This window comes from Microtus oregoni, unplaced genomic scaffold (assembly GCF_018167655.1).
Source record: "Microtus oregoni isolate MIOR12 unplaced genomic scaffold, Mior012 000009F_ref0000495, whole genome shotgun sequence".
Classification (NCBI taxonomy): Eukaryota; Metazoa; Chordata; class Mammalia; order Rodentia; family Cricetidae; genus Microtus; species Microtus oregoni.
In genome coordinates this window covers 46,773,108-46,795,367 of record NW_024543068.1, presented here as the reverse complement: position 1 = coordinate 46,795,367, position 22,260 = coordinate 46,773,108, and the positions used below count along the sequence as shown (strand labels likewise).

General features: G+C 42.8%; 1 protein-coding gene across 35 annotated transcripts in view; it reads left to right on the top strand.

Annotated features, from left to right (window-relative positions):
• Positions 1-442: 442 nt before the first annotated feature.
• Positions 443-22,260, top strand: part of Nrcam (neuronal cell adhesion molecule) — a 265,879-nt gene continuing 244,061 nt past the window's right edge. For all 35 annotated transcript variants that reach the window (XM_041658260.1, XM_041658259.1, XM_041658258.1 and 32 more), the window contains exon 1: positions 443-573. The gene's annotated coding sequence lies outside the window, so the exon portion shown is untranslated. The remainder of the gene's footprint in view (positions 574-22,260) is intronic.

Below are 22,260 nucleotides of genomic sequence, written 5' to 3'. Positions count from 1 at the left end.
GAAATCTAAACTGAAGAGAGTGACATTTAAAACACTCATTTTCTGGAATATTTGTACAAACATCCCAGTCACCGGTCCCACTGAGCACTCACGCCCTGCGTGCCTGGCACCCCCACAGGCACCACCTCACTCTCTGCGCGGTGGCGGAGGTCCGCAGTGGCTAGGCCGCTCAGGTGAGGGGCCACCCAGTCCCCAGGGCGCACGACGCTGGAGCCCATTCGCTGTAGCCGCTGCTGCGGGAGGGAGGGGGTTGGCCCGGAGGGGAAGGGGCGGGAGACGCCCGGAGAGTGCGGGGGAGGGGGACGCGGGGACGCTACGGGAGTCGGGAGGGGCCTGAGCGCGACGCTGGGAAAGGGGAACGGAGGGCGGGAGCGGCGGGGACGCGCGCTTCGCCTGGGTCGCCGGCGGACGCGCGCAGCAGTCCGAGCCTCAGACGCGCCAGAGCGAGGAACCGCGCAGGGACAGCCGGACTGAGGCAGCTGGAGGCGACAGCTTCTGAAACACGCACGACAGCTGCGTTTCGGGGTCTTGGGCAGTAACGCCCCGGCGGGACGGTGGGCGCGGCGCGAAAACGTGAGTAGCCCTGGGTGTGTCTGGCGGTGACACTGGTGACACTCAGTTCTGGTGGGTGGACGCGGCTGGAGCGGAGCGAGGAGCCGGAGGCTGCCGCGTTGTCACTCGGACGCTGGCTCCTGGGCTCAGAGCCCCGGCTCTTGTGGGAGTCTGGCAGCGTCTGCAGCACGGGCGAAACGGGTCGGCGACTTCGGTTTCCCTTGCCAGCCCTTGACACAGCCGCGGGCGCCCGCTGGAGAAAGGAGACGCGAGCCCGGGGGACTACGCGGCTCGGAGCCGGCAGCTCCGGTGTCGCCGGCGGGCGCCCACAACTCCTTAGGTCCCAGGTCAACTTCTGGCTGAGCGCGGGTGCCCCACGCCTTCGTGGAAGCCTCTCCTAGAGGTCTGCCCGTGGACAGATGGGCAGCACAGAGCTTTCCGGGCTGGGACAAGGAGGACCCAGAGTGTCACAAGACAGGGTCTCTGAGCGAGGAGCGCCTGAGTCCCGCGGGGCGCGCAGCAGCGTGCGCGCATTCGTGTCCCCGCGGACACATCTGGGCGTGGGCTTTGTTCAGATGTGCTCACACCTGCGCGAATCGCTGTGCTCAGGGGGCGACACTGACTGCCCTCCTCGACTCTCTCAGCCTTTGAGAGGAATGAGAGGAGAATGGGATAGACATTGGAGACCGCGCGCTGGGGACACTTGCAGGAGGCTTTGTTGGCCTCTAGGTGAGGGCCCTGGCGGTCCCCCGCACCACACCCAGCCTCTGAGGACAGGGGCTTATCAGGGCTGGCCTGCAGGGTTTGAGACGGACTGGAAAGAGCTTCTTTCCTGCCCCGGCTCGCAGTGCTGGGATCTGACAACAGCTTCGTCCCAGGATGCTGTGCTGAGCATGGAGTGACTGCAGGCGCTGGAGCATCATCTAGCTGAGAGCGCCATCTGTGCCCGGCACCGCCCCGGGTCCTCCAGGCAGCGCGGGTGGGCGCCGCTGCACGGTGGTTCCCGCGGTGTGCGGGCCAGGACACTCTCGGCCGGCATCTGCCACAGCACGAGGGGGTAGGGGGCGGGAGGAGGGACACGGGATGTCACAGTAGGCAGAGCCACTGAGTCATTCTCCGAGAAGTGTTCTCTGGTTAGCAGGTGCAGCAGGAGAATTCTCTGGGTCTTCTATAGGACTGGAGGGCAGGTTATTTTTTCCCTTTGCTCCGGGCTACCTCTTCATAATTTGGAGCTGGCTCCAGCCAGCACAGAACGGAGGTCACCATGAGCAAGAGTCCCTCTCCTATCTCACTTCTTGCCCCCCCCCCCACACACCTGCACCCACAACTCCAGACCAGGGCTACACCAGTAGGGAAGATGTTCTGAGAGGGAAATGCAATTTTTTCTTCCCTGATCTTGGATGGTTAATAGACAGAAGTGTGATCTGAAGAGCAGGGACCTTCCTTTCTGAGGCTCTAGCAGGAAGCCGTGGAGCAGAGTGTTATGGGGCAAGAAGCCTTGTTTCTGCACGCACCAGGAGCTCCCCCTGGGGTTGTTCTGAGAAGGAACACAGTGGCCACTGAATACAAACCTGATTAGTTGGACTGCTTCCGAAACTTGTCTTATGCTGGCCATTCGCTGCTGTGACACCTTTAGAGGTGCCGAAACAATTTAGACAAGGGAATTCTTTCTGAATTAATGATTATGGAAACCAGTGTTTTGGGAGAGCTTCAGGAGTGCTGGAACTATGCACATACCACAAACCGTCTCAATCCCCCTAACCACCATGTTTTAAAATAGGTGAATAGGAGACAGTGGCTTAGATGGGTTAAGTAACTTTCGCAAGATCACATAGGCAGCCAGTGGTGGTGTGGGATTGGATTTTTGTCTTGGTGTTTCCCCCTCCACGACTTTGAAAGTGTGGTCTTCTTGGGGCCTCTCATCAATTTAGAGGAAGTGTGAAGTCCTAGTATTCAACACCAAGAATGCTATGCATTACCAGCCATTTAATTCTGATGTCTTCAGACTTTTTGCTTTTGGTAACAAGCAATACTATAATTCAGAAGACAGTATTATGGGATAACCTTTACTCCTGTAATTCCTTTATGTGCTTTTTTTCATTCCTATTGATTTTTAAGTGTGTGTGTGTGTGTGTGTGTGTGTGTGTGTGTATTTACACTATGGCCCACACGCACCACTCAAGAGGACAGTTTTCAGAAGAGGTCTTTCCTCCCCACAGTGTTTGGAGGCAGGGTCTCTCATTTCCGCAGCTCTATTGAGTGCTGACCAATTCTTGCCCTCCCCGCTCATGGCAGACGTCCTGGACACTGCATTAGAATTTCTACGTGAGTTCTAGGGATCACCTTACTGGCTTGCATCGAAAGAGCTTGTACTTGCTTAGCCACCTCCCCGGTCCTAAGCCAAACATTTATATCCAACTAAAAGCCCCAATCCTAAATGCCCTTTGTAGATGATTGGACTATGGAAGAGCTATTCCTCAAATTCTATACTGAGTGAAAAGTCTTAGCACAGAAACTTAAGGTGGCCTCCAGTGTCCTAAATATGTGACAGTGTGTGGTGCTTTTACCAAGCCCCTCCACATTGCTAGTAGAAAAGAAGACTTCAAAGGAAAGTAATATCGAACATCCCTGTCATAGCTGTTAGAGTTATTGCAATAGCCAGTCAGTTCAAAAGAGGGTTAATTTTTCTTTCACAACCCAGACTCAGGAAAATTCTTAAGTGTTTCATATTCTTGGGGGTATAGTGCTATAATAGATGTTAAAACTGTGCTTGACAGTTTGAATTTCAAAAGGAGTGTAACAGGTCTCAGAGAACTCTCCTGGTCTTGTATAGCAGGGTAGTGGTACGGCCACGGACTGATGCAAACACCCTTACACCCCAGTGTTGTTGTTGCAGCGTTGACGATAAATAGAAAGGAAATATTGGAAATATTCTTCATGTGCGACACACGTGGTGATGATGGCCAGGTGTGAGTGCTTCAGAAGTGCGTGTCAGAAGTGTGTGGGCATGTACGGACCCGGGCAGTAGACAGTTTTCTTAGGGATCTCTTCATTGATCACTTTTATTAGTATCCTTTTCCTCATGTGAAGGATAGAATGGAATCTGTATGTACTATATCATGAACCTACTTAGGTACTACTTAGTGGAATTTCACAGGGGTTTTCCATAAAGAGATTAGTTTGTTCATTCATTCATTAATGGATTATCCATAGCTATTTACTGAGGGAGTGGCCTCTTGTCCTGGGCACTGGAATGAGAGTGATGAGCATAGCATTTCTATCATCAATGACCACAGGTTTATTTTTACAAATCATCAATGCTCAGCTGGTAAACTTGCACAAACTGACACACTGGTGTTACCGGCACTCAAATCCCAGAACACAGTCTAACACCATCTGTAAATGCCCCCTTGTGACCTCTTCCTGTCATCCTTTTCCTGAAAGGGAACCACTAAATATCATCATGCTGATGCTCTTACCATGACAGCGTTTAAGTCCCAACCTGAAGCCTCCATCAGCTGCCACTGGAGTCTCATCCTAAGGACCAGTTTCTTTCTGAGAAGGATGACAGCCCAGAACAAATAGGGCTGGGACAGCACAGCTCTGCTGTGCTTGCCTGCGCTGGGAAGCTTCTTGCCTGTGGCTCTAAGGAGTGTTCAGGTCAGCTTTCAGCTGCCCAGATGGTAGATGAATAGGGAGTGGTTTGCAAGTGACTGACATTTGCAAACGTGGCTGGGATTAGCACACATGGAGGACCTGAGTGTGCTTTCCAGCACCGATATCAGGGGACTCACAACCATGTAACTTAAGCTCCAGGGGACCCAAAGCCTCTGGCCACCAGCATTCACATACTGTACGTATGTACACAGAGATACATACATTCACATATCAAAAATAATAAAAAAATCTTTTAAAAATCACTTAGATATTCTTCCCATTTTAAATTTTGTGTTTTCCCATCTGAAGAACCCCTTAACCTTCTTGGCAGGTAAACAAACCTTCCCTGGCAGGTGAGAACAAAGAGACCTGGGTGCTAAGGGCAAGATTCTAGTGACTTATTTTATTTAGCTCATTGTCTGCTTACAAAATGAAAAGATCAGTTGGCTTCCCCCCCTCCCCCCAAAGGCCTCTGTTGGTATGACAGGGCAAAGTCCTTCTTTCTCCAGATCTATTATAGTATAATTGACAAAAGAAGTTGCATGTATTTAAAGGCATGCAGCTTGATGTTTTTATCTATATATGTTATGAGATGATCATCAAATATAATTGCCATATTCATCACATCACCTTCCATATTGCCATTTTCTTTCTCATTTTGAAATAAGAACATTTAAGATCTACTGTCATAGCAAACTTCAAGAAAATTTCAATAATATTATTGGCCACAGTCAATTCATTAGCTCTTCATTAGCTATTCAGAAGTTTATGTTCCAACCTAACAAACTTTGTACCCTTTGACCAGTGTCTCCATTCCTCACTCACATCTCCACCCCCAATTCATGGAACCACCATTCAACTGTATGCGTCTGCGATTGATTGACACTTCGTGATTTTTCTTCCTCTGTCTCTTCCTCCTCCTTTTCCCCATCTCCTTTCCCATTCCCCCTTTTAATGATTTATTTTATATGTTTGGATCTTTTGTCCACATATATGTTTACATCACATGCATGCAGTTCCCAAAGAAGCTAGAAGAAGGTGCTGAATCCCCTGGAAGTAGAGTTAGTTGGTTGTGAGCTGCCATGTAGGTACTGTGACTTAAATCCATGTTTCCTGGAAGAGCAGCCAATGTTCTTTTGAGCCATCACCTTAGGGTCTTTTGATACAGGGTCTTGCAATATAGCCTTGTCAGTCTTTGAATTCTCAATATTCCTACATCCACTTTTCAAGTGCTAGAATTACTAGCGTAGGCCACCATACCTAGCTACCGAAGTTCCTAATACTGAGAAGGAATACATTATATCAACGCATAACTGATGGTTTTGTTCTCAAAGTGAGAAGCTGGTGGCTGCCGGAAGGAAAAATGTACTAGATTGGGCTTACCTCCATTTTTAGCAACATGAATTTGTTCATAATCAGTTATCTTTCAAAGGAGAGATTAATTCGATACACTTATATAAAATGTAATGCTTTTGTTGGGTTTCTTTAGACTGTAATAAAGTATAAAGTCTGTTATTGTAACCATCTTAAAATAAATCAGTCAGTGACATTAAGAACTGACACCATTAGGAATCATCATCGTTGTCCGTCTCCAGCATCTTCATCTTCTCAAACTGAAACTTGGTGCCTATTAAACAGTAACTCCTCTTCTCTTCGATCTCTGGCAACCATCACCCTACTCTGTTGCTCTGAATCTGACCAAGTATCTCACATGAGCGGAGTCATGTACAGCCTTTTATCACTGGCTTCCTTCACTTTGCACAATGCATTAGGTTTTCCTTCCTTTGTACTCATAATTTCATTCTCTGTGCCACGTTTTGTCATTCATCTGTCCGTGAACACCCGGTTACTTTACCTTTTGGCTTCTTGTATGATGCCACTGTAAACGCAGATGCCTAAGTGTCTGCTCGAATCATTGTTTTCAGTTGGTTGGGCTATGTACCCAGAAATTAGGCTGCCGGATCACATGACAACTCTTCTAAAATTTATTTTAGAATCACCATACTTTTTGCTGTAATCATTGCATCATCTTACATCTCCACCAGCTGTGTGGTGGTTCCAGCCTCTCCACATCTTAACCAACACTTGGTACTTTCTGCTTTCTTGATAAGAGTGGTCATAATGGCTGCAAAATGCTGCCACTTCTGCGTTTAAAACTACAGAGTAAGAACTGGGGAGATGTGTGTGTGGGCAAAACACTTGCCATGGAGGCACGAAGACCTGAGTTCAAATTATCCAAACCCGTTAAGTGCCGGATGTGGCATACTTTTGAAATCTCAGTGCTCCTACAGAGAGACTGGAGCAGAGTCAAGAGGGTCCCTCGGAGCGCATGGCCAGTCCAGCGATGAGAAACAAGGTAGAAGGCAAGGACTGGGACAGAGGGTGATCGGCGGCTCCACACACTCAAACACACATGTGCCATACAACCATCAACACAAAATAAAGCTCTAAATTAGTATACCATGTTTTATGAACAAGTCACTCAATTTCCCAATTTTGTTGTCCAATCCTTATTAACTAGGAGTTACACAAGCTCCAACAACTATGGCTGACCCCATATCTTGTATAAAGCCTGAAATAGATGCTGTTGTGTGTGTGTATGCGTGTGTGTGTGTGATACTCTAACATGAGACAGCATGGCGATTTTGTTTGTCCTTTTGATATTTGAATGTGTTGACTATATGTATGTGTATATATGTATGAATGTATATGTATGTATGTGTATATATATATATATAAAGAGATACACACACATATTTGTATGTATGTATGTATGTCTGTGGTACATTTGTACCAAATGATTTTGTTATAAGAGTAGATTCAATTATTACATCTTTTAATTGCCCCAAAGTGACATCATTATGTTAATTCAGATCCAGAGCACATGTGCCCCAGGACGGGAACAGATAGAAATATCTTCATGCTGAATGTTTCAGGATGTGCTGGAATTGCAAATTACTTCTCTGCACTGGCATTTCTCCTGCCATTGACTCTTCAAAAATGACACAATGACCCTCACCACCAATTGTAATTGCTTAGCTGAGCTAATAAAAAAAAAAAAGATGTGGTGTCAACTTAATTGACCTATTTTATTGGCCTACAAGATTGGAATTGCAAATTAGAACAAAAATAACAGCATAATGGAGGGTTTCCCTCAAATAATTTAAAAGCTAGTGAGTGTAAGAATTTTTGTAGTGTTGATCAGCACAGACTCCTGCACTGCTCACACTGTAAAGGTCTTACTTGGTTTCAAAACACCACTAGCAAGTCCTGTCCAGTACTCTGTGTTCCCTTGCTATCTTCTCTATTGCCCTTCATTATTTAATCCACAGGAGAATAATGATGACAGTTACTATTACACCAATTGATCCTAAAATTCTCCTTATTAAGTGATAACAGAAAATACTGGATATAGCACATTACAAATGTATATTTGTTTATAATACATTCCACATTTATGAGATGCATGGTTTGTTGGTTCAAAACCCACTCTAACTAGAAAAGTCTATTCCCAGGGCAGTCCGAGGGAATCCTGTAGGAGGTTCCACTGGGCACTATGCAATGAATTTGATTTATCTTCCTTAAGTGGGTTGAGGGCATTCAAAAAATCCCGTATGTGTGTTTTCAGCATACAGCAATCTTTTCTCCAAATTTCAACTTTGAAGCTGGTTCCATGCCACTGTTAGATGCCCTTGGCATTGAATGGTGTGATTTAAACATGCATTTTCGATGAACATTGCAAATGTAGCTTAAACTCTATGAACGTATCCCCTCTAGGGAGGAGGAAGGGGAGGAAGAAGAGTGCTAATTTCCCACTAATTATGCCCGAAGGTAGGAATGGACTGTGAAAGACTTTCCTCCTGGAGGGTTTTTGCTTTTTTTTTTTTTTCCTGGTTCTTTGAGGGAGGATGGCTAGCAAGCAAGCAGCCTTCCAAAGCCTGGTGCGCCTTTTCAGTCCCTCACCTCAATGGCGAGCTGAAAGGCCGGCCCTGAACAAAGGAGGCCTGTTTTGCCTGCCCCACTTGCTGGGCTGTTGTCTTGGCCCTTTTCAGCGAAGGAGGGGGGAGCTGGGTCAAAGTTGAAGAACACTGAAAAGGAATTCAAGCTTCATGTCGAAATTTGAATTATAGCTTCAGTTTGAGTTCAGCGTAAATCAGTTTGAATTGAAAATTTTGAATCTCTGGAAGCTGAAGTGACAGATGGTGTTGGAGCTGTCTGTGTAGCCCTGCGTAGAATACCCTTCATGTTGAGCGCCCAAGCCAGGCTCTCCGTAAACATCTAGTTAACTGACAAAAGTTTGAACACTGTAGGAAGTGCAGTTTGATGCTGTACAGTGCGTTAAGACACTGGGCTGGGTGTATTAAGGGGAGGCCCCTGTGTCTGGCAGACATTCAGATGCAGTCGTCCCTCTAATTGCATTGCAAATATTCTTTTGATTATTCTGTAACTTTCCCTCCCTCATCTGGCTGAGTGAAAACAGAAATGCCAAAAATTATGTTACAGTATTTTGGTATTGTTTGTAAAATATTTTTATATATAATAAAGGGAATTTGTCATAAATATTTACTAATTTCTATATAGTATATTTGGGCTTTCTGGCTCTGGTGGGGACTGATGACTTATATTTATTCTTGAGGTTGTTAATATGACACATGGTTCTATTCAGTTTGGTAGGTAGCATCCAATTAAAAATGTTCCAATAGAATTGAGCTACAAAAATAAAACAGTTGCTAAGAGGTAGAGTTTACTAAAGTATAAATAAAATAAAAAACAATTTTGGCTAATTTAAAACTTCCTTAGTTTAAATAAAACTTAAAAATTGGCTAATTTAAAACTTCCTTAGTTTTCCTTAAAAATAGTACTAGAAACCGAAAAAATATCAGTTCTTGGAAACAGAAAAATTGAGAGTTGAAAAGTTAGCACGTTTTATTTTGTTAATTGATTCTTTAAATGATTTGGTTCTAAGCACTCACTCACATGTGTTTGCATACACACACATACATATACACAGAGAAATTTTTGCTTTCCGAGGAAAAACATGGAAATAATTTGAACAAACAGTGAAGAGGGAAGTTAGGGAAAATTTAGGCAAAGGCTAATTTGTTTCAGATTAATTCTTTTAACTCATATGATAGAATGTATGCTTCTTACCTTTAAAGCTAAACTGCATTTTAACTCCTGGCATAGGGTTTTAAAATCCCATGGCTAGAACTGTGTGTTTCTAGTAGCAGTTGCTATGATTCAGAATTGCAGTGGCTGGTGGGATAGATACACCAAGGCTGCCCCCTCTTCTGGAGCCAGGAGAGATGGATTAAGTGGCAGATAGTGAGGAAGTTCATGGTCAAATTCATTTTCTGGATCTGAGAATGAGAGATTCGAGATGAGGGGCTAGAGAATGTTTGGCTAGAGAGAAGGCTCAGTTGGGCACTGAGTTATGACATCCCAGAGAAGTGTCTTGTGGCAGAAGGAATAAGACTTATTTAAGTAAGGAGCAGAGCAAGAACAGAGCAATGTAAGTCAAATAATACAAAAAGCTCAAGGAAAAAAATAATAAAAGTAAAAATGCATGGTGATTGTCTGGTTTATAGAGAATAATCTTTATTTCATATCATCCGATATTGGATATATTTTATGATTGTGAGACTCAGGACATCTAAGAAATTTGAACATCGTAAGACAGAAATAATTCATAACATATTCTATAAAACACAATATGGCAATATATTTTCATTGTAAAGAAATTGAGAGTTTCCTAAGGAGTGACACCTAATGTTATCTCGGTCTTTATACTTTATGGTATGCTTTAGCGGTTAAATTCTTGCTCAGGTCTGCTCTTCTTTCTAGCCATTTTGTTTCTTTATGTGCTAGTGGTCACCTTGAGGAAGCTAGATCATTATTTATTTCTAATAGCGTTCTTTCCTTTGCATAGAATTATATGGCTCAGCTCCTAAAATACACCAATCCAGGGTGGGTTTTTTTTTTGTTTGTTTTTTGGTTTTTGTATGTTTGTTTGTTTTTTTGTTTGTTTTTTTGTTGGTTTGTTTTTTGACACAGGGTTTCTCTGTAAACTTTGGAGCCTGGAACTAGCTCTTGTAAATCAGGGTAGCCTCAAACTCACAGAGATCTACCTGCTACTGCCTCCTGAGATTATAGGTATGTACCACCACTGCCCGGCTCCAGTGTGCTTTTTTAGTTGTGTGTAAGGAGAGAATGCATTTATTCAGTCTACCGAAGGAGTGTAGCACACAGATACACAGGGAAACTTCATCAAATGAGGTTAAGTCAATGAGGAGGGAGACAAGTGGAAATGAAAAATATCCCAGTTACACGTAAATGTTGGGTATTTGCTCTAAATCACATTGAGAGACCAGGTTCCACATGTCAAAGAGAAAAGGATAACAAAGTAGTTGTCCAGATCCATTGAGTCTTGCTTATAATAGCATTGTGCCAGCATTCCCTGGGTGTCTGGCTGAGGAAGCCCTGTCCCCACTCTGCTCTCTTAGGAGCCTTAGCTGCTTTTGTCTTTGCATGTGTATACAAGAGTCCCATATTCGGTGGTGAACAGCTGAATGCATGGATATGGAAAAATGTTGGACCATTGAAGGAGCATTTTGTGGAGAGAATTGGGTGAAATTTTTGTGCTTCACCCTGGTTTGAAGACATAACCATGTCTAGAGCATGGGGAATGGAAATTCGTGATTGCATGCCTGTAAATTCTGTAGATTGTGGTTTGCTTTATGCTTCTAAATCAGGCACTTGAGCTGGCAGATGAAATGCTTCAGTGGCAAAGGCTGCTATTTCTTAAATCATTCTCAGTCAGTCTTAAATGTTCTCTTTGTGACCTCAAGGACCTCCACTATAATTTTCTACCTTTGTGCACCCACGATAGTTCTGGATTTACACAAGGCTTTCCTTTCCCCCACTTTCTGAAGCTGTGACGTGCCCTTTCCCTGGGGGGGGATGTATGGATGGCAGCAAGCTCATCGAGTGAAGCGTTTTCTGAGATTGCTTTCTGCCCCGTGAATTTGTAGAAACTGAAATCAAGGTGCACAGGACAGAAAGGAGAAGTAAGAAAGCCTGCTGCAGCTTTAAAACCAGGGCTTTGCCCCCACTTTGTGTGGCCTCTCCATCCTTGTACATACTGTTTGTGTTATATGCTGAGATGTGAGCTGAGTTCCTGCAGGTCCTTTCCTGTCTAGTTGTGAGCTATAGGGGTTGGGCTCAAGGCATGGCTGCCATGTTGAGAGGTTATTCCAGCGTCGACAGTTATATATATGACATCCTTGGTTAATACAGGTTTGAGAAGCATTAGTTCAGTCACCATCGATCAGGAAACTTCATTTTGCTCAGTGTTTTTCTTTCTGCAAGAATGTTATTGAGAGATTAGAACTGTCTCATCCCCTCCCCAGCTTCAAGAGTGCATATAACTATCCCCAATGGACAGTTCAAAACAAAAGTGCAGATAGTACAATGACGTAGATGCCAGTTGTTTGATCCGCCATTGCATTCTGGCGAATTGGCCTCAGGTATATACACATATCCTACATCTTTAGTGATATCTGCGTGTGGTAGTTTGAATGTATTTGGCCCCCATAATCTGAAAGGGAGTGGCACTATTAGGAGGTGTGGCTTTGTTGGAGTAGGTATGGCCTTGTTATTGGAAGTGTGTCACTGTGGTGGCGGATTTTGAGCTTTCCTACATTCAGAATGCTACCCAGTGAGTCAGTTGATTTCCTGCTTCCCACCAGATGCAGCAGTCAGCTCCAGCACCACCTTAGCCTGCTTGCAGCCATACTCCCTGCCATGACAGTAATGGACTGAACCTCTGAAACTGTAAACGAGCCCCCTCAATTGAGTGTTTTCTTTATAAGAGATAAGCGTTGCCGTTGCTATGGTGTCTCTTCACAACCATAAAAACACGAACTAAGACACCTTGTCTACCTGATTTTTCAGCCAATGAAGTGGTCCCGTGCTGCAGTCCGGTAGAATGGACCCTGTATCAATGATGTAAAATTAGAACTGTTGAAGATACATTATATTCCTAATTTCCAACAAATGGAGATAGTGTGTGTGTGTGTGTGTGCGTGCGTGCGTGCGCGTGCGTGTGTGTGTGTGTAACATTGAATTAATGTGATAGAATAAGGCAAAAGTTCAACAAACACTTTCCATCAGTTGCAGTCAATGTTGGTGATAGGCATTTGAGCTCTAATTGAGTTGGTTTCGAACCATAGGCACATTCGTATTTTTAAAGGAGATAGTGATTGGTTTTTGTGTGTCAGCCATGGGTAGCTGATGACCTTACAAACCAATAAAGTATAAAACCCATTAAATGTATTTGTCTTACAAGTGGCATATGCTTAGACATTTGATACAAATTTGCAGAGAGGCTTGTGGGGAGGTAGGGTGGTCTCATTGTCAGGCGTTTCATTGAGCTGATCCAGGAGCTCATTTTGAAGTATGGCTGTCTTCATTTCTCACCTGTTTTCAGTCTCCCTTTAATATGCAAAACAGCATTTTGAAAGGTACACACTGATTGGGGAGTTCTTACAGCCCTAGACAGGGGTAGAGTGCAGGTGGAAGTTTGTGTCTGAAAACCATGGTCTTGGTGTGAACTCTTCGGCATTTAAACATTTGGCTTGAAAGAAACTTGTAAGGATTGCTTCCAGGGTTTACAGGTTTTAGAATTGATCCAACTTTATTTGCAAATGTACAAATATGGGCCAGTAGGTCTACTCTGTGCTGCTTACAAGTTTTTGGATCTATTATAGTCTTTGAAATTATTGGTCCACAGTTGTTGTATTAAACTCATATTTTAAAGTTTTATTAACTAGACCACTTCAGTTATTTTCAATTTGAAACAAGTAGACTTCACCTTGGGCAACCAGTTACTGCTAAGGAGATTAGAAATGAGCTCTGTCGTGGCTACATCTACTTGCTCCGGCCTTATTCTAAGGGTGGCTTGAATCCTTCTCACTCTCCTGTCTCCACTATTCAGTTAGGAGCAGGGCCAGTCATGAATATGCATGTGTCAACACACCTGTGACCAACAGGCCTCCCATCAAGGAATAGCTGAGTATCGGTTACTTTAGAAACACATGACTCCTAGCAGCTGCTGTCTGTGGCCCACAGGATGCCCTGGTCTACATGACAGCTGCACCTCATATACTGTGGCCACACTACTTCAGCCACTTCCATGGTCAGGATATCTAAGGGGGTGGGGAGCACAAGGGAGTCTACCAATCCTATGGTATTATTAGTTCGCTGGCAATCTGATTCAGAAGTCACACACACACACACAAAATAACACACACATATGTAAAATAACATATACACATATTAGAACAAGGGTTCATGTGGTTTTGGCAACTTATTACTATGAATACATAGTAATAATCACAGACCTATTTTACTTTGCCATAGGAGCACCTTCTGTGAAGTCTCATTTAATCTTCACCAAACCAAACTGTGACAGAAGTTGGCAATTTTTTTTTTTTTCATAAAGGGACAGATAATTAATGTGGTAGACTTTACAGGCCATGGACTCTCTCCAGAAATAGACATAGATGGTATACAAATGAACGAGCATGGGCATGCTCCCATAAAACTTTCTTTACACAATTGGAACTGGGTCAGGTTTGGCCCATGGGTCCTGGTTGGCCTACTCTTACTTTATGCTGTAATACCTGTTTTATAGATGAGGCAACAGGCTTAAAGAGTCTTAAAACTGGCTATACTAGCATAGCTGCTGGGTGTTTCTCTATGCATTTAACCTTTTCCTTTAGCCTCAGTTCCTGCATGCTACTGAGGTCTATAACGAGGTGGCCTCTGTATTTGTGAGTTACAGAGAATGAGTCAAACTCTAAAGGGAAATGTGTAATAAGCAGTGTCAGCCAGTATCCACAAGATGCTGTGTAAGTGAATGTTGGTAGCCTATTTTAGCACATTCGCGTGAAGTGTCTGCGTTCTTGCCTGTTTGAGTAATGATTTTAGGATCCCCTATTCTGCTATTCCTGCTACTGTAGCCAATAGGCTTGCTAGAAGAAAATGTCCCAAAGTTTTAAAAAATAGGTAAAATTTTGCCCTTCAAGTGCACTCACATATAGGTGGGCCATGTCTTCTACAATATGATATACCCTGCATACTAGAAGGAAGATGCTTGTTTTCACTAAAGAACATCCCACAGAAGAGTTGCTATTCCATTTCATATTAAACCCTTGAAAGGATTCCAAATTGCTCCCTTCTTCCTAGGATGGACATGGTCTTTTGTGTTTATTTCCATGGTAACCGGTGAGTTTAGGCTTTAGAATAACAGACCTTACCTGATAAGCTTCCAGCTGACCTTCTTGTGCATCCCCGCAAGGGGATTAATAGTGCTTCCTGGTGCCAAAACGGCACCTGAAGCAGAATGGCAATGGCCCACGGTGTTCTTTTCATTTTACTTTAAATTAATTATTCTTATATGGCAAGTTCTTTAAAGACTGAAGGTCCTGAGAAGGTGTCAAAATTATGAAGAACTTCAGAATCTTCAGAATCAAATACCCTTCAGAGATGTTCCTGGAATAATACAAGGTGCACCAGAGCTCAGCCTTCATGGCTGTGGGGTGAAGGGCGCTGGAGAAGTGTGCAGCTGGCAAATGGGGGCTTCAGGTTGCCTCAGAGCTTTTCAGACTGTGAGAGGAGCTCCAAATGGAGCCACTCCCTGAGAGAGAAACCAGAGAGGGGAAACTCTTGTGCAAAGGTAACTCTATTCTCTTTGGAGGGCTGAAGTCTGTGAACACAATTGAACTTCTCTATTCATTACCTTGAAAGCCCACAGCGGAATAAAACCCAGCCAGTGGGAAAGTTGGCCGCTGTGCTCACGGGACGTGATTTTTGTAAATTAATTGCTAACAAATTATTAAGGGTATGGATGATGAATTTAATGACTCTCCTCCCCCTGTTGGGTAAATTTCTAGAAAACATAGTTTTAGGTTATAGTATGTTGAATTCAAATGTATCCTAGAAGGGAATTATAGCATAATCACATTTTCATGGTGTATTTTATAGCTTTATGTGATATAAAATCCAGTCATGGTAAATATAAAATTAGTGCTTTTTTTAAAAAATAAGATTATATTTTTCCAGGTGTGTGGAGCAGTGTTTTAAGATACCCCCTAAGGTTTTTGACCCCACGTTTTCTTGCACTGTGCTGGTAGGGCCTGTGAAAATAAAGAGATATTAATTAATACATAATTAGGTTACATTATATGGCAGACTTGAAGAGGGTTTGGAGAAGTAATAAAAATTCCTAGGCAATTATGATCTAATAGAATGGGAGATTAGATTACTCTAGGGAGGCCTGGCCTCATCGGGTATAAGCCTTATTAAAATGCTGCTGCAGGAGACTCCCTCTCACGAGCTCTGAGGAAGACAATATTTTTATTGTGAATTCCTTGTGAAGAAGCAAGGTCTTCGTCCTTAACTTGCAAGGAGCTGGTTGCTGCCAACAGCCTAGAGGAGCTGAAGACACCCTGAGCTGTAGGTGAGGAAGCCACCTGACCACCCTCTTGCTAGCAACCTCTTAGAGCCCCCTGTAGCCATGCCTCCTCTTCTGGCCCAAGAAGCTATGAAATACTGATTGTGTATTATTTTAAACCTCTAAAAATGGTACAGTGTGTTATAATTGCAATGGAAAACTAACGAAGCTACTATCACCACAATACACATTTGAAAGTTTTTATTATCTCCTCAGAATTTCCCCAGGGCCATTTTCAATTACATTTACCCAAGGCATCTAGTTTCTTTCTCTGTATATTTCCATTTTTTTCCTGGATATTTTATATGAGTGGACTAATGCAATATATCTTTTGTGTCTGCCTTCTTTTAGATAGCCCTAAAAATGTTCTACTATTATTATTGCATACGCATATATCTGAACGAGGGGGAAATGTTACAGTGTGTGAGTGGAGGTCAGGGACAACTTTGTGGAGTTGGTTCTCTCCTTCTACCTTTACGTGGGTTCTGAGGCTCAAACTTAGGCCACCAGGCTTGCAAGGCAAGCGCTTATCTGCTGGGCCATCTCTCTGGACCAAGTTAGCATGTTTTAAGGCATCTCAATGAATCCGTAGTCCACTGTATAAGATACCATACTGCAATTACATGTTCATCATTGAATCAACATTTGTATGGTTTGAAATTCAGGATTCTGATGAGTAGCGATGTTGCAAACAGTACATTCAGATTTTTGTGTGTACCTATGTTTTAATTCCCTTGGGTAGATATTTGATAACAGAGTTGATAGGGCGATGGCAGAGTTATGATTAACTTTCAAGATCTTGCCAAATTGTCTAATGTAGCTACAGCATTTGATTCTCTCACCAGCAGTGAGTGAGGTTTCCAGTTTCCTAACATTCCTGTCACACTTATTATTGCCTGTCTTTTTATTGTGACCATTTTTAGAGAGTACATAGTAATATTTCATTGTGGTTTTGCCTGTATTTCACTACTGGCTAATGTTCTAATTCTCATATGTTTGTTAGCTAATGATAGAGCTTCTTTGTAGAAATATCTATAAGATTTTTTCAATTAAAATAATTTGTATTATTAAGTGATTTAAATGTATATTTAAGACTTTAAGATTAAGAATTTCTTAGACTGCCAGCCCCCAAATCATGACACAGATTTATTATTAATTATGAATGTTTGGCCGTAGCTCAGTCTTCCTTCAATGCCATTTTTTCTTACTCACTCTTCTCTCTGTTCTTTAGCTTGAGTAATTTCTATTGATCTACTTTCCAGTTTGCTGATTCCATACTCTGCTTTCTCAAAATTTGCAATGGGTATGTCGGGTAAAATTTTTATTTCAGACATTGAACTTTTTAGTGGAAATTTAATTGTCCCATGATGATAGGTGATGCCATATCTTGAAATCCTGATTAGAATATGCCTATCAAAATTCCCCATTTGATTCCTTTGAATACCATAACATTTAAGCTCTCTCATTATCTGACTAGTTGCTAATCTGCTTTTCTTTAATGTTTATACATGGTTTCCTTTAGTTTCTGTATGTAATTTTGACACCTGCATAGATATTCTGGTTTGCAAAGTTCAGCAGTGACTATCATGCAAGGTCATTTTCTCTGGATAGTTTCCCCCTCAGTTTTTAAAACACGTTTCATTTTCTATTGCTTGTTTTATAATTACTTCTGTTCTAAAACCAGTGATTTAGGCAAGCAGTTGTTGCCTTAAATTTAGTGTAACTCCCTTCACCAGGGACTTGTAGCTGTTATTTTTGATTAACAAGGTGTTGGTATGAAATCTGTGACATGCTTCCCTCAAAATATATGATTGAGTGTTGTTTCTTTTTATTTTGTTTGACTTTTATTTATTTTTTTATTTACAAAATTTTAATCCTGCTCCCATGTTTAATTCTGTATTTCCATTGTCTAATAATCAGCCATGAATCTTCCAGAAGTTATGTTCAAATGCTTAACAAAGTTGTCTTTCTCTGCTGAGTGTAAGGAATGCATTCATAGTGAAAGCCATTTTCAAAACTCACCCCAGCTCTTGTGTCTACTGTATGTGTTTGTACATTTTTTTCCCTTTAGAGACGGGGTTTCTCTGTAGCTTTGGAGCCTGTCCTGGAATTATCTCTTGTAGATCAGACTGATCTCAAACTCACAGAGGTCCACCTGCCTCTGCCTCCCGAGTGCTGGGATTAAAGGTGTGTGCCACCACCGCCAGACACTGTGTGTATATTTGTATACAATGGCAAACATGCACACCACACATACACACACCACACACACACACACACACACACACAAAACCACTCTTGATTGACTCTGACTGTATGCATGGCTTGGGATCCTTCAGTCTCTACGATGTATTTGTGTAGTATTTGTTAACTCAGGAATCGTGGAGAACTTTTTCTGACTTACTGATATCTGGGTTACCTACTAGATCTCTGTTAATTGTTGACTCATCCACTAGCAATTTTTTTTGTCCCAAATAGAATCCCATCCACAGTGTATGCAAAACGCTGTCATTCCTCTTTGCTTTTTAGTGAAAACATCTACGTTATCTGTGAGTGCCCTAACCAAGTGCTCCCCCCGACCCCCCTACACAGTGCAGTGAAGCAACCGTTTTTATGGTGTGGTGTGTTTGACTCAGATGAACAGCAGACCATGCTGGAGGGTGGGGATGGGTGGGAACAGAAGCAGAGGTAGTCAACAACATCTCGTGGACTGTTTCTGACCCTGAATTTGGTGGCTGTGAACATGTGCTTCTCAGCTTGTCGAGTGCATTTGGTTAATGTGCAGAGCTGAAACGGTTTTGTCTCCGGTTTTGTCCTGGTTTATAGTTGACTTTTAGGAATTCAAAACCTCCTCACTGCTTTACCTGAAGTCTTTCTCATCATCCCCCTCTCTCCCCTTCCCACTTTCTCCATGTGTGCATTCATGAAGACCCACTGATCAGGATGAGTGAGCCCCCAAATAAATGTGAAATACATTTTTGTGTATTTCAGATGTCTGAAGGCTGTATCTGTTTCTCAGCTCGATCTGCTTTTGTAGGTGTGACAGATGCAGAAAAGAGAAGGGGATTTTGACAGTAGTATTCTACCCAATTGCTACTGTTTGCCGTGACTTCTATTTCCTAATGTGATTTGTTTAACTTCTAGAAGCCTCAGTTTCTTCAGTAGTAAAATAGGGATTGCAAGGATTAAGTAAGAAATAAAAATATGTAGAGCAAGACTGGTATATAAGCAAAGTCCCCCAAAATGCCAGTTCTGATGTAGGTGTGTCAAGTAATGGATTACCGTTGACTTCTATAGATTTTTTTTTTCATTCAAGGATAAGGCAGAAATTTTAGTATGTATTATTTCTAATAATTAAAATAAAAACTACTAGGAGAAACGTTAAATAAATAAGGATGAAGTCACCAGAAGAAGTAAAGGCTGTGAGAGACATTGGAGGCGGCTGAATAAGGTACTATAGACACACTAGTGAAGGCATTAGATTGTGAGAAAAGAAGCAATCCTGACAAGAGAGGCCAATAACAAATGGAAGGATTCTTAGCCCCACCTAGAATAGAGGGATGCCGGCGACAGGGGCTATGTATTATATATCCTTACCGCCCAGAACAGCCTTTCCCAGTTTTCTGCTAATGGCAGTTGCCCTGGCTTTAGCTATAGAAGGTAGCTTTTGCTCTGAACTATCAGAGACTGGAATGGATCCCCAGGCACAGGCTGTCAACATAGTTCTTGCCTGTGCTGATACTCACATGAGACCCAGGAATGTGGAGTGACATTGTATTCCCAGGTCAGCTCTGTTATTCTGTACGCCTTCTGCTAATTCTGTACTCCTCCCCCCAAATATTTTTTTATCATGAAAAAACTGACATGTAGATCATGCATGCACAGATATTCTCAATTTTGCCATGACAGCTAAGGTCCCACGAGACTCAGTGACTTGCCTAACATCACAGAGCAATTATGTGGTAGAGCCATCATTCATGTCAGAACGGTTTGCCCAAGGAGCAGCCTAGCTGCTCGGATTTTCATGAGGGTGATCAGCAGACCCAAGTACAGGCTATGATGCCGAGTAACAAGTCTCACATTCTGTATGAGCATTCCTCTCTCAGCGTACCTACTTATTCAAGAAAGGACTAACAAATTCAAGAACAATTTTCAACCAGCATCAGAAAAGAGATTCAGAAAAAGTGCAGCTAAGTAGACTGTCTATTTTCATGAACAGGGTAATTTAGAAAATACCTATAGTATCGCTTGATACCCAGACTAGAAAGTCAGCAAATATGCTTGACTGAGGTCTGTCTGAGGGCAGCGCTATGAAACCTCCCAGAGTCTGAGAACTGCAGAGCAACGATTAAGTGCTAAAACCAAGCCACCAGGTAACCTCCTCCAAGTAATAAATGACATCTACCACACCAGGAGCCCCTTTCCCAAATAACCTTCTCTATCTCACAAATGAGAAGCAGCCCTGGAGATCATTAGCAGACACATGCATCGCTTAAAGATGGAATGTGTTCCATCAGGTTCGCTGGTGGTGATTTTGCTGTGCAAGCATCATAGATTGAGTAACACAGACCTTGATGGTGTAGATCTGTGCCTTCATGTGGCCTCTTGATGCACTCAGTAGACATAGTGAACATTAGATGCATGAGACCACTGCATGAGTAGCAGTGTGCTGTTTTACAACAAATTTTACTTCTAAAAAGCAAGTGTCTACTCTGAAGTAAAGATAAAGTTTGTGCAACTCATAGGCCGGTGGCATAATTATTTCTCATCAAGTATCGCATATTATACAGAACAATAGGGATTTTTCAGCACTATTGTAATCTCATAGGACCACCATCGTATCTGCCACCTACTGGATGAAACATTGTTATTCCAGCCAAATCTTTCCTGATCGCTGCAGACCCAGGGCTAGGCTGCGGGTGGCTATAGGATTCTGCTGTGCTTCTACTTGGGTCTGACTCTTGAGTAAAAGACAAAGAGCGAAAGTCAAGTAAATGTGGAGTCTGATTCTCAAACGTGACTGTGTACCTGAATCACTTGGTTATCTTATCAGGATTCTGAAGATTCAACTCTAGTGTATGTCAATGGTGTGACCTGCTATTCTACATTTCTAGTAAATAAATACCCAAGTGAAGACAATGCTGCTGGTCCTCAGACACATCAGGAATGTAGGACACTGGACCTCACTGTGTCTGGCGTTCTCTAAGCCCAGCGCGTACATACAGGACTTGTGTAGCTCATCTAAAAACTGACAGCTGCTCATCTGTATACCTATTGTTTAAAGATGGAGCTGGGAGGTAGCTGGGGGCAGGGTCCAGTGGAGACCCCAATCATGGAGATTGGGGAATGAGAGGAACACAGACTGGAAAGCTTCCACTTTTAGCTGGAATTCCATTTTCAGAAGCATAATAGCCACCGGGTGCTGAACTGAGCTAGAGCTGGAAGTAAAGGCAGACTCCTCTGGTAATCTTGCTTTAGCTTGTGGGCACCCCAGGGAAGGTTTGGGGATTATTTCATCCTGGGATGTACACACAATATAAACAGATCCTAACTTATTTTTTCTGCCCTTTAAAAAAATCTGTTATGACCGTTGCCTAAGGGAACACTTCTACTACATGTTTAATGTGAATACCTAATGCTCATAAAGTATGTGGACAAATTTTCAACAGGCTTGTTCTGCTGGCTGTGATAACTAAGAATCCTTTTTCTAACTGCTTGATGTAAAGATGTGTCTTACCCAGAACTTACTGTTGATAGAAATGGGTACTCTTGTTCTGTCAGTCCCTCAAATAAAAATAGATGCATTTCAGCATCATTGGGATGCTGAGGCAGGAGAGTGCAAGTTTCAGGCCAACACACACTACATAGGGAGGGCCTGCCTCACTAAACAAACAAACAAACAAATTTACTGGTATCTTTTGTCATATGGATTCCATGGTCTCTGAAGATCCAGTGGAAGTAGCCAGTGCTTACCATGAGTTGCAGGTTTTTTTTTTTTTTGCCACCAAAATTGAAAGATCAACAACTTTGACTGTTGGAGGAAGGCCACTTGTTGGTTCCCAGCCACTGGTTAGCTTAGACCCAAAACAATCACATAGAAACTGTATTAATTAAATCACTGCGTGGTCCATTAGCTCTAACTTCTTATTGGCTATCTCTTACATCTTAATTTAACCCATTTGTATTAATCTATGTATCACCACAAGGTTGTGGCCTACCAGTAAAGTTTCAGCATGTCTTTCTTCGGCGGTTAATCCATGGCATCTCCTGACTCTGCCCTTCTTTCTCCCAGCATTCAGTCCGGTCCTCCCTGCCTCCCTAAGTTCTGCCCAATCAACAGGCCAAGGCAATTTCCTTATTCATTAATGATAATCACAGCACACAGAAGGGACTCCCACATCATTTATTAATTTGTATATTGCCACGTGGCTGTGGCTTACCAGGTAAAGTTCCCAGCGTTTGTCTCTGGCGGCTCCATGGCTTCTCTGTGACTCCACACTCTTTCTCCCAGCATACAGCCTAGCTTTTCCTGCCTA